The sequence below is a fragment of the Monodelphis domestica genome, chromosome 7 (genome assembly GCF_027887165.1).
Source record: "Monodelphis domestica isolate mMonDom1 chromosome 7, mMonDom1.pri, whole genome shotgun sequence".
Classification (NCBI taxonomy): domain Eukaryota; kingdom Metazoa; phylum Chordata; class Mammalia; order Didelphimorphia; family Didelphidae; genus Monodelphis; species Monodelphis domestica.
The window spans coordinates 136891525-136903763 of record NC_077233.1 but is presented as its reverse complement, the minus strand read 5'-3'; the positions used below and the strand labels follow the sequence as shown (position 1 = coordinate 136903763).

Genomic DNA, 12239 nt, shown 5'->3' with positions numbered 1-12239 from the left:
GTAGTAATTCTAAATTGACAGTTTTCATACTTACATAAAAATATTAATCCCACCGAATTCCTTACATTTGTACTTTCTTGCATGGCATCTTTTACCCCTACATATGATCACTAATTCTCCTGATGAAAGCATTAAGCTATGTTGATTATCATAAAATAGAAACTACTTTCTCCCAGAACTATAGCAGATTCAACACTAAAGTTATCTAAGAGTGAGCTATTTTCTGTATAACCTAGTGTTAGAAGCATTCATGACATGAAGGGTCCAGTTTATTTCTGGGGGTTATCACATTTTTCTTAGTTCTAGCCTTCACCCAGAAATTTGGGAGAAATACGACCTGGGCAATATCATTTACTGGTATCAAGTAAAATTCTACATATGCAAGCAACTATATACATATATGTGTATCTATATATACATATATATTAACAATTTTTTTCTAATTACTTATAGAAACAATTTTTGACAATTTTTTTTAAACCCTTGCCTTCCATCTTGGAATCAATACTGTGTATTGGTTCCAAGGCAGAAGAATGGTAAGGGGTAGGCAATGGGGGTTAAGTGACTTGCCCAGGGTCACACAGCTGGGAAATTTTACAATTTTTTTGACATCTTGTAATTCAAATTCTCATTCCTTCTATTCTTCTCTTCCTACCCCAACTCCTTGAGTTGGTAAATAGTCTGATATGGATTCTGACAGTGTTTTCATGAAACACATTTCCATATTCCTGGTGCTGTGAAAGAAGACAAATCATACAAATATAAAAAAATGTACAAAGGAAATAAAGTAAAAGATGAAAGCCAACAACAATATGGTGAGAGGCAGTGATACAGAGGAGAGAGCATTGATTTTAGAGCAAGGATATCTGTATTCAAATAGGCTCAATATTAGTTGTGACTTTGGGCAAGTTGTCTGACTTTTCTCTGTCTGTTTCCTCATTAGTAAATGGCAGATAATAATTTTTGTACTACTTGAATTACAGGGCTTTTGTGAATAAAGTTTTATAGCACCCAGGTCCTCCAATCCCTCTCTCACTACCACACAGGTCCCTAAAAGTTGTTCCAGGTTCAAGGCACAGTTTGCATCAAGAATCCACCTCAAAACCCCATAAGATTAATAAGTCCCTGCACCAAAGCGTTCCTTTTATTAATCAACCAGAAGACACATAAGTTCAAAGTAAAAAACATTCCTCTGCACCAGACTCCCTGGAATAATCTGTCCACTATTCTCACCCAGGCTTCTAACCCTGAAAGATCCCTCTGATCTTATATTCTTCATACTCATTGATGGATGAGGTCCTACTGTAACCTCAATTTAAAGGAATTAACCAGGTTAGCCCTACTCACTTCTTCATTCTGCTCCCAACACCCCTCCAGATTCAGTTAAAGACATCAAAACTATTAATAAGCACATGAAAAAGTGTTCTAAATCTCTTATAATCAGAGAAATGCAAATCAAAACAACTCTGGGGTATCAACTCACACCTAGCAGATTGGCTAACATGACAGCAAAGGAAAGTAATGAATGCTGGAGGGGATGTGGCAAAGTCAGGACATTAATGCACTGCTGGTGGAATTGTGAATTGATCCAACCATTCTGGAGGGCAATTTCGATCTATGCCCAAAGGGCGATAAAAGAATGTCTGCCCTTTGATCCAGCCATAGCACTGCTGAGTTTGTATCCCAAAGAGATAATAAGGAAAAAGACATGTACAAAAATATTCATAGCTCCAATCTTTGTGGTGGCAAAAAATTGGAAAATGAGGGGATGCCCTTCAATTGGGGAATGGCTGAACAAATTGTGGTATATGTTGGTGATGGAATACTATTGTGCTGAAAGGAATAATAAAGTGGAGAAATTCCATGGAGGCTGGAACAATGAAGAGTGAGATGAGCAGAACCAGGAAAACATTGTACACAGAGACTGATACATTGTGGTACAATTGAATGTAATGGACTTCTCCATTAGTGGCAATGCAGAGATACTGAACAACTTGGAGGAATCTGAGAAAAACCACTATCCACATTCAGAGAAAACACTGTGGGAGTAAAAACACCAATGAAAAACAACTGCTTGATTACATGGGTCAAAGAGATATGGTTGGGGATATAGACTCTAAATGAACATCCTAGTGAAAACATAAACAACATGGAAATAGTTTCTGATTAAGGACACAAGTAATACCCAATGAAATTGCTTGTAGGCTTAGGGAACGGTGGGTGGAGGGTAGGGAGGGAAGTAATGTGATTATTGCAACCAAGGAATAATGTTCTAAATTGACTAAATAAACTAATTCAAATGGAAAAAACAAAAACAACAAAACAAAACAACAACAACCGGGGGGGGGGGGGGGGGACATGTTATCTTTTTGGCATGAAGTCTAGGAAGTTCAATACTTAAATTCTCTCTCCTTCATCTGTTTTCAAGGTCTATTTTTTTGGTCTTTTGTCTTAAAAAAAAAAAAAAACCCTTACCTTCTATCTTTGAATCAATAATAAGTATTGATTCCAAGGCAGAAGAGTGGTCAAGGGCTAGGTTATTGGGACTGAGTGGCTTGCCCAGGGTTTCACATCTAGGAAGTGCCTGAGATCACATTTAAACTCAAGACCTCCTATCTCCAGGCCTGGGTCTCTATCCACTAAGCAACCTTGATGCCCCTTTTGACTTCTTTTTAATATTTTTTGTTATCTCATCAAGTCACTGGCTTCTATTTAGTATATTTTAATTCTCAGGGAGTTTGTTGCTTGAGCAGTTTCATACTTCTCTATCTGCATAGCTTAAATTAATTCCCTTTCCAATTCTTTCTTTAGTGGTTCTCATTTCTTTTGTAGTTTCCCCTCTAGCACTCTTTCATGTATAAAAGCATTTCAATCTCCTTTTAAACACCATTTGCTCCATCTCTTCCAGGAATTTAGGTTTAAGTTGTGTCAAAGCTAGGTTTTTCTTTGAAGTTTGTGAATGTTATGGAGTCATCCTCTCCTTTTGGGTTAGTGTTTTGAACATTCATGTAATAACAGCTTTTTGTGGTGAAGTTCGGTTTCTTTGCTCATTTCCCCAGCCTGTGTACATAGATTTAGATGGATTTTATGTTAGGGCCAGCCTCTGTGCACTTTTTTTGAAACCCTTTTTTTCTGCCTTAGAATCAATATTGTCAATTGATTCCAAGGCAGAAAAGCAGTAAGGGCTAGGCAATGGGGATTATGTGATTTGCCCAAAGTCACACAGATAAGAAGGGTCAGAGGCCAGATTTGAACCTAGGATCTCTCATTTTTAGGCCTGGCTATTAATCCACTGAGCTACCCAGCTGCCTCCCTCTGTGCACTTCTTTAGGGAATTTCTGGGTTAGTTCTATTTTTAGCTTCTTGGAGGTATTGAGTGATATGTTAATGAGAGTTGAGTCCTAGGATTTCAGGAACAGCTCATGCTGAGCATTTAATGCTCCCAAAGTGGTCCAATATAGCAGTCTAATCACTGTTCCCTTGGTCTGAACTATGCAAGATCCTTACTTGGGTTTCGGTTTGGACAACACTCTTATGGGCTTTTCCCATTTGGAGTTCCAGCAGATTGCTACTAGATTCAGCCACTTGGAAAATTCTGTTGTTTAGATAACAGAATTGCAAGCTTCCTTTTGGTCTGAGATTGCCCTGGTTGATCCTCTACAGGTTTCAAATTGCGCTAAAAACTGGAACTGAGGCTTAAGTCATATAACGTGCTTGTTCCTGAACTTGCTTTCAGATCAGTGTATAATCTAGCATCCAGAACCATTCCTCAATCCTGGAATTCCACTGAGCTGCCAGTCTGTAGTTACACAAATTTAGACCCCTCTGTGCTGGATTTAGAATTTCTGCTTTCCTCAGTGTAGAGTCTCCCTGTGTTCTAATGCTCTATATGGGCGTCCCTTGCGAGACTCCATCTCTGTTGTCTACAGACCTCTTTCTCCCTATGATTACCTGGGCTTTAAAAATGACCTTCTGTGATTTTTTCTTGGTTGTTTAGAGGAGTGTGTGTGTGTGTGTACGTGTGTCTGTGTCTGCTGTACTTCCCTACCATCTTGGCTCTACCTCTGAAGTCAAGAAATATGTATGGATGTGAGTAGCTGAGGAAACAGACTAGCCTCTAAAGCAGCATCACTGCTGAAACCATTTTCTTCCTCTGATGCTGCCATATGTTCCCCATACCACCTGGCTGAAGTCCTTTTGTGATGTCAATGGCTGTAAGCTGATTTCTTCAATGAGAAGGTATCCATTGCTAAGCTGTTCTCTGCTGAACTTTAAGTTACTATGCTGACTCTTCTCTTATAGTGGGAGGTCAGTTCAGCAATTTGAGTTCAAAGCTAATTCTGACCTCAAGTATGGTCTAACCATTCTTTTGCTCCTGATCCATTCAAATCATTAGAAGGGCACTACTTAGCAAAGATGCAAAGAACTATATATATTTTTTCCTTTTTTAAATTGAACTTAATTTTTTAAATTACATGTAGAAACAAATTTTTGACAATTGTTTTCTGTCATTTTGCAATTCAAATTGATTGCCTTCCTCCCCTAGTTTCTTAAGTTGGTAAATAGTCTGCTATGGGTTATATCAGTATTTTCATGCAATAAGTATTTCCATATTCTCCATATCATGCCTGAAGATATATATATATATCTCAATCACATATAGAATAAAAAACTCATGAAGGAAATAAAGTGAAAAATGGTGTATTTTGATCTGCAATCAGATTCCAATAGTTCCTTCTTTGGCTGTGGATAGCATCTTTTTTATTTATTTATTTTTAATAATGAGTCCCTTAGAACTTTGCTGATAATTGTTTAGTCCTCAGTTGATCATTGTACAATATTTCTGTTACTGTATACACTGTTTTTCTATTTCTGCTCACTTCACTTTGTATCAGTTTATATAAGTTTATATTTATATATGCTAAAAATATTTTTGTACAAGTAAGTCCTTTTTGCACAGGATTTACACTGAAAAAAGTCCTTCCAATCTCCATCATATTACTGATGACATCTGGCTTTCCAACCCAATCACTGCACTTATATATATATATTTTTTAATAATTTAAAAGGGAAGGTTTAGGAAACACCAAAAAAACCCTGATCACAATGTTTAAGTCCTATCAATTCTCACAAAATCCTAGAATTAATCTTTGTCAGTGTCCCTGTTGTAAAATGTAATGTGGCATAAAATAGCGAGCTGATCATAGAATCAAGAAGGCTTGGGTTCAAATCTTATCTCCAACACATACTGCTGTGCGACCCTGGGCAAATCCTTGACCCTCTCAGTGCTTTCACTCTCCAAGACTGTAGGCTGTCACATTGACGGAGGAAGATTCCTCATCCAGGATCCCTTACACCAATTAAATCACAAGTCCAGGACTCAAGTGGCTGATAATCTCACAAACAGTGGCTGATGGCTTTCTCTGCATTGCTTCTTCTAAACGATGGCTCTAAAAACTCCTAAATGTCTTAGTTTGGGGAATTAGCCTCTTGTATCAGTCATTCATAGGGTCTTTTTGTAGGCATCTTCCTGCTTCTATTAGGAGGCCATTATAATCTAGGAAGGCTCTTGATATTAGTAGGTGTAAAAATAGACTTGAATTCAGGACTCCAATCCCCAGAATCCTTTGCTCCACTGCCCCAGAGTGTTTTGTAATCACACTGAATTCTCCCCTGGTCGAGAACACAAATGATTATTTAAAGGAGTTCTCTGCCTACTGAGGGGTCTTTTGGACTTCTGTTTTGGAGCAGAGGTGGCTCTTCTCATAATGTAGGTGAGGTTGTGTCTAGGCCTCTCTGTGGCCTAGACACGTGTTTTCTTATCCTGTATTTTCTTTAATCCTTAATCTTTAATAAACCTCATAAAAATATAATACTCCTTGCAGAGAGAAATTAATTTCTACCTGCCTCAGTCTCCCCTAAATTTTAATCTTTACATAGGGATGAGCCTAAAAGGGGGCCTTTCCTCTGATCTTTCTTGGGTTACAACTCTTCACAGAAAAGCTAGTCATTGTATTCACCAAACCAGGAATGTTCTCTTATTTTTGTTCAATCAAAAAGACCCAAGTGTCACATCTGAAGAGTAACTTACTTTCCATCCTAGGAACTTTCATTTCTCCATATAGCCCCATGAAGATTACCAGTACACAGCCCAGGGAGGGAGGGAGACCAACAATTTAAGAAGCCCTTCCTATTTATGTCTTCCACTTCCACATTAGGGAACATTTACCATTGGTTCACAGGCTGACAATTATTCAAAAAATGTACTCTCTTTAAGCACTTGGGTAAAATTAATCACATCACTGAAGCCAACTATTGGTACTAGTTAGTTATTAGTTCTACTAATTCTGCATGTCTAGGTCTTACCTATAATTTACCTAAGTTAATAGGGAAGGTTAGAGTCCAGATCCAAGCCCTTAGGCTGAATAGAATATGAAGAATGCTTTATAGCTACATTATAGATTAAGAATATCAATTATCCAAATAAGTTGAAAGAAGTGTCTGATGGATATCTTTGGAATTTCAAGAATGTTTTTTAATTCATTGCTAACTCAATGTTATTTTCTATATACATACATCTAAATACATAAAAGGCTTTTATAACTAGTGAGACAAATGTCAAATTAAGATACTAAAATCAGATTCTTCAAACACTAAAACTCTGAGAGGCTCTCCTCATAGTTTTTTTAGTGTTAATAATTAAAAATACTAAGATATCACATGCAAAATTTTTATAAATTACATAACTAACAATATAATATTTGTTTTATTTATAAACTAACTTAACATTAATTTTAATGCTAAATATAAAAATAAGCCATCAATACTCTCTGCTTTTTATTTCTAAAATATAAGAACTTATAAAGTTGTAGAAGAAAAAAGATTAGTATAAAATTATACAATGGTCACAAATGGAATAAAAGTAACAAGATAGAATCAAAGAATCAAGAAAGCTAACAATCTTTAAATGAATTAAAGACATGGTCAAAATTAGTGTACTTTCCCCCCCAATTATATTTAATAGAACTGTGTTTTTATCAGAATGAGTAGCCTCTTCACTGACCAGACTGAAATCATTCCTTTGAATCTTGTGAGATTTTCATGTTTTCCATAAATTCTTCACAGATTTTCTAAATAATAAGAGAATAATAGTTTCATGTATTAATTATAAAAGTTAAAAAATAAAGAATAGAAAAAAATATGTAAAATTATTTTGATAGTCCATTAGATAGTAAATATAGTAACAACATTTGGCTCAACATGTATGCCATCAAATGGTGGTTGATATATGTATGAAATTCCATAAAATTATTATTTATTTGCATATCAGTCCTATTTATATTTTTTATGCAAATTTCAAGCAAGGAAAATACTTTTTTCTTCTTATCTTTTGGAAGAAGCATTTTAAAAAAACACCAGAGCCTTCAAGAGAAACTAGGTTAGAAAGTTACAGATTTAGAGATGGGAGGGACATGAGAGGCAATCTAGTACTACTCCCTTACCTTGCCAATGAAGAACTTCAAAACTGAGAAGTTACACTGTTATTAAGTTACAGAGATAGGTGTAATAAATAATAATAAGGGACTATATTCAATTTCTCACTTCCACATAGGGCTGGAATCTAGATCTTCTGACTCTAAACTAGTACTTTTTTTACTATATTGGTAACAGATTTGTAGTTAAGAATAGCACTGGAGAAAGGAATTTCAGTCAAGTGATGCAGCTGAAAACCAGATGACAAGGGATTGAGAAATGATTTGGAAGTGAAGAAATAAGGCAGAGTGAAAGAGCAGAACTTTCCCAACAAGTTTGAGAAAACAAAAACAAATATGGCACTACACTGATGAAGAATAGGCTCAGAGGAGTAACTTGTCAAAATTATCCAAGTAGCAAGAGGCAGGATTTGAACCAAAAGCCACTGCCATTTACAACAGTGTAATGTGGCGAAGGTTCAGGTTGGGAGTAAGGGGACAGGGTAGTTTGGGAGATTAGAGGAAAGATGAGAAAACTTTGGCTAAGTCCTTGTATATGTTTAGCGGTAGGGGGAAAAGGATGATAGAATCAGAGGATAATAGATCGAGAGTGAGAAGGGACCTCAGAGGCCTCAGAGTCAAATCTATTAATCTTAACAATGAAGAATAGGCTCAGAGGAGTAACTTGTCAAAATTATCCAAGTAATAAGAGGCAGGATTTGAACCAAGGTCCAAAAGCCACTGCCATTTACAACAAGGGATTTCTATTGGGCAATGAGAACCCAGTTGGGATTAGGTAAAAAATTTCTAGTTAGATCCATTAGTATGGACATGTGATCTCCTAAATTGAGTTCATCAACATTCAAACAGTGTGAAAAACACAGATGGTGGAAGCAACTCAGGCTTGCAGTTTGGCAAGGAATATGTAGCAATTGTAGAACATGACTGATTATGGTAATATCTAGAAGAAAGGTTTCACTACCTTCACTACCCTCCCTAAACTCTTGTGGCTTTCTCATGTCTATGAGAAAATATAAATTCCTCTGCTTGGCATTTAAAGCCCTTAACAATCTACATTTCCAGTCCTACCATACATGTCTCTACTTCCTATCCTCAACTAGTCTAGCCAAGCACATATGACATTCTTTGTGTCTTTCCACTGTCTGCCCCTCTTAATCATCTCTGGGTAACAGTTATGGAGTAACAATAAATACAAATCACAGGTGCTCAGGAAGTTGATGAATTGTGAAGCCAAAGCAACTGAAGGTACTAGTTTGTTTAAATTTGTATTATCTTAGCTGGGGAGCCAGGTGGCACAGTGAATAGACTGCCATGCCTGAAGGCAGGAAGACTCTTCCTCAGAGTTCAAATCTGTCCCTAGACACTTCTTAGCTGTGTAATTCTGAACAAGGCACTTAATCCAGTTTGCTACAATTTCCCTCATCTGTAAAATGAGCTGGAAAAGGAAATGGCAAACCACTCCAACATCTTTTGTCAAGAAAACCAGAAATGCGGTAATGAGTATGATATAACTGAATAACAAGAAGTTGGTGATCTCATCAAGGATTCAGTTATCTACTTTATACAGATGATTCCTAAATGTATATATCCTAGATGTATATCTCTAGCCCTAACTCCTCTCCTAAGCTTTAGTCTGAAAACCCCAATTGCCTCTTAGACATCTTGAATTCTCCTAGGCCCATTTTGAACTCAACATGTTCAAAATACCCTCCCCCACAGACTGCACTGAGAAATTTGCTGACAAAGCTCCAAGTTTCTCTATTTGCTCACAACTATCTATTTTCTTAACCATTCTTAGCCTTATATTTGCTTATTTTTCTCAATTTATTTATTTTTTTTCTATTTATTTCTTCCTCAAAGTTTGTATATTTTTCCAATTCTCCATCACTATTGGTAATTAATAATTTCTTATAGCACAATAGTATTCTATTATATTCATATACCATAATTTGGTCAGTCATCCCCAACTGATGGGACTCCCCTTAGCTTCCAGTCCTTTGTCAATGGAAAAGAACTATTATTAATATTTTTGTACATATGGATTCTTTCTTTTTTCTTTAAACTCTTTAGGGTATAGGCTTAAGTAGTAGTAGTATTACTAAGTTAAGGGGTGTGCATAGTTTATAGTAACTTCTGGAGAATATTTACAAATTGCTTTCCAGAATCGCTGAACCAATTCACAAATTCACCAAGAGTGTAATACTGTAGCTGTTTCCACAGCTCCTCCAACATTTCCACTTTTGGGGGTCAAATTTGCTAATTTGAAGAGTGTGAGATAAAACTTCAGTCATTTTAATTTGCATTTCTCTAATTATTAATCACTTGGGACATTTTTCTCAAATAGATATTGATAGTTTAGATTTCTTCTTTTGCAAACTGCCTATTCAATTCTCAGATGAAGAAATTAAAATGACCTATAGTCATATGATGAAATGCTCCACATCATTACTGATTAGAGAAAAGCATATTAAAACAATTATAAGCACAAGCTTCAGTGGATAGACAGCCAGGTATAGAGATGGGAGGTCTGGGCTCAAATGTGATCTCAGACACTTCTTAGCTATGTGACTGGATAAATCACTTAATCCCAAATGTCTAACCCTTATTACTCTTCTGTCTTGGAACCAATCCTCAGTACAGAGTCTAAGACAGAAGGTAAGGGTTTAAAAAAAGAAGGGGGCCCAACTCTTAAGATATTACCCGAGATACTACCACCAGTGGCCAATATGGCCAAAAGGGAAAATGATGAATGTTGTGGGGAAATTGGGACACTGGTGGAAGAGAACTGATAGGATCATTCTGGAAAGTAATATAGAACCCCAGGCCATAAGAATATGAATACCTTTTGACCCAGCAATACTACTATGGGGTTTCTGTTCCAAAGAAATCAGAGATCAGGGAAAAGGACCTACTTGTACAAAAATATTTTTAACAGCTCTTATGGAATGGCAAAATAATTGGAAACTAAGGGGGTGTCCATCAATTGGGGAATGGCTAAAAAAATTGTGGTTGTAATGAAAATTATTGTGCCATAAGAAATGACAAACAGGATGAATTCAGAAAAACCTGGAAAGACTTATATGAATTGATGCAAAGTGAAGTGAACAGAAACAGAACAGGGTATATAGTAACAGAAGGAAGGACTAAATTATTATCAGTAAAATGAGATTCCAAGATAAACCCAAGGGACTTGTGATAAAAAAAAACAAAAGCAAAAAAGCTATCGACAACCAGAAAAGAAATTATTGGAATCTGACTGCAGTTTAAGTACATCATCCTTCATTCTCTTTCCTTCATGAGTCTTTAATTATATATGTAATATGTGTCTTTGGTCACAACATGGGGAATATGGAAATATGTATTACATGAAAGCACTTATATTGGACTATTAACTGCCACTAAGAGGGAGAGAAATTGAATGACAAAATGTAAGAAAACAGTTGTCAAAAATTGTTTCTACATGTAATTGAAAAAAACCAAAACTGCCTGTTCAAATAATCTCACCATAGATTAGATCAATTGGGGATATGGCTCTTATAAATCTGAATCATTTCCTTAAAGGTCTTGGAAATGAAATCAGAGAACAAATTTTCCCCTGTTATCTGTTTCCTCTTAATTTTAGCTGCACTGATTTTCTTTGTATAAATTCTTTTTAATCTCACATAATCAAAACTGCCCACTTTACCTTTTGTGATCTTCTCTATCATTTTTATTATACTGAATCATTCTATCTATAAGTCATTACTATTTTGTCAATTATTTTAACCTGTCTTTATATATGTAAAGTGTTTTGTAGTTGTATTCATATAGTTGCTATGTAAGTCCTAGCAGGTAGACTCTCAAGTATTTTATATATCTGTAGTTGTTTTGTTTATTTATTTATAAATTTTCCTTATTTTATTCCAAGTAACAAATCTAAACAAAAATTTTCTAACATTACATGATTAATATTGTTGTCTCCATCCCTTCTTCTGTAGTTGACAAACAAGGCGTAAGGTCGTTTCTGTTGTTTTGATTTGCATTTCTCTAATCAGGAGAGATATAGAACATTTTTTTAATATGACTATTGTCAGCTTTGATTTCTTCCTCCGAGAACTGCCTATTCATATCCCTTGAACATTTGTCAATTGGAGAATGGCTTGGTTTCTTATAAATTTGACTTAATTCTTTATATATTTGAGAAATGAGACCTTTATAAGAGAAATTTGTTCTAAAATTTTTTCTCCACTTCGTTGCTTACCTTCTAATCTTGGTTACATTGGTTTTGTTGTACAAAACCTTTTAAATTTAATATAATCAAAAGTATTCATTTCACATCTTTCTATTTCTTTCTGCTAGGTTTTTTTTTTTAACCCTTACAATTTCTCTTAACTTGTACCTTCTGTCTTAGATCAATACTAAGTATCAGTTCCAAGGCAGAAGAGCAGTAAGCTAGGCAATTGGGGTTAAGTGGCTTACCCACAGTCATATGGTTACAAAAGTATAAGGGCAGATTTAAACCCGGAACTCCTGTTTTCAGGTGTAGCTCTCTATCCATTGAGCCACCTAGCTGACCCTCTTCCTACTAGGTTTTGATGATAATCATCAGAAATACCAATGATTTGTGTGGTTTTATTTTATATCTTGTAACTATTCTAAAGTTACTTGTACATTTCTTAAAATATACTTTAAAAAATCACCATTGGCAACTGCTCTCCCTCTTGGCAATTAAAAACCAAGGAAATAAAACAATCCACACAGTGGGCA

At 35.6% G+C, this 12239-nt stretch overlaps 1 protein-coding gene across 4 annotated transcripts in view; it reads right to left on the bottom strand.

The window, feature by feature from the left end:
* ABCA3 (ATP binding cassette subfamily A member 3) overlaps positions 1–12239 on the bottom strand; it is a 137404-nt gene that overhangs the window by 108751 nt on the left and 16414 nt on the right. For 2 of the 4 annotated variants that reach the window (XM_007499415.3, XM_056805574.1), the window contains exon 2: positions 7064–7130. The exons of the other annotated variants lie outside the window; for them this stretch is intronic. The gene's annotated coding sequence lies outside the window, so the exon portion shown is untranslated. The remainder of the gene's footprint in view (positions 1–7063; positions 7131–12239) is intronic. 4 annotated transcript variants of the gene reach the window in all.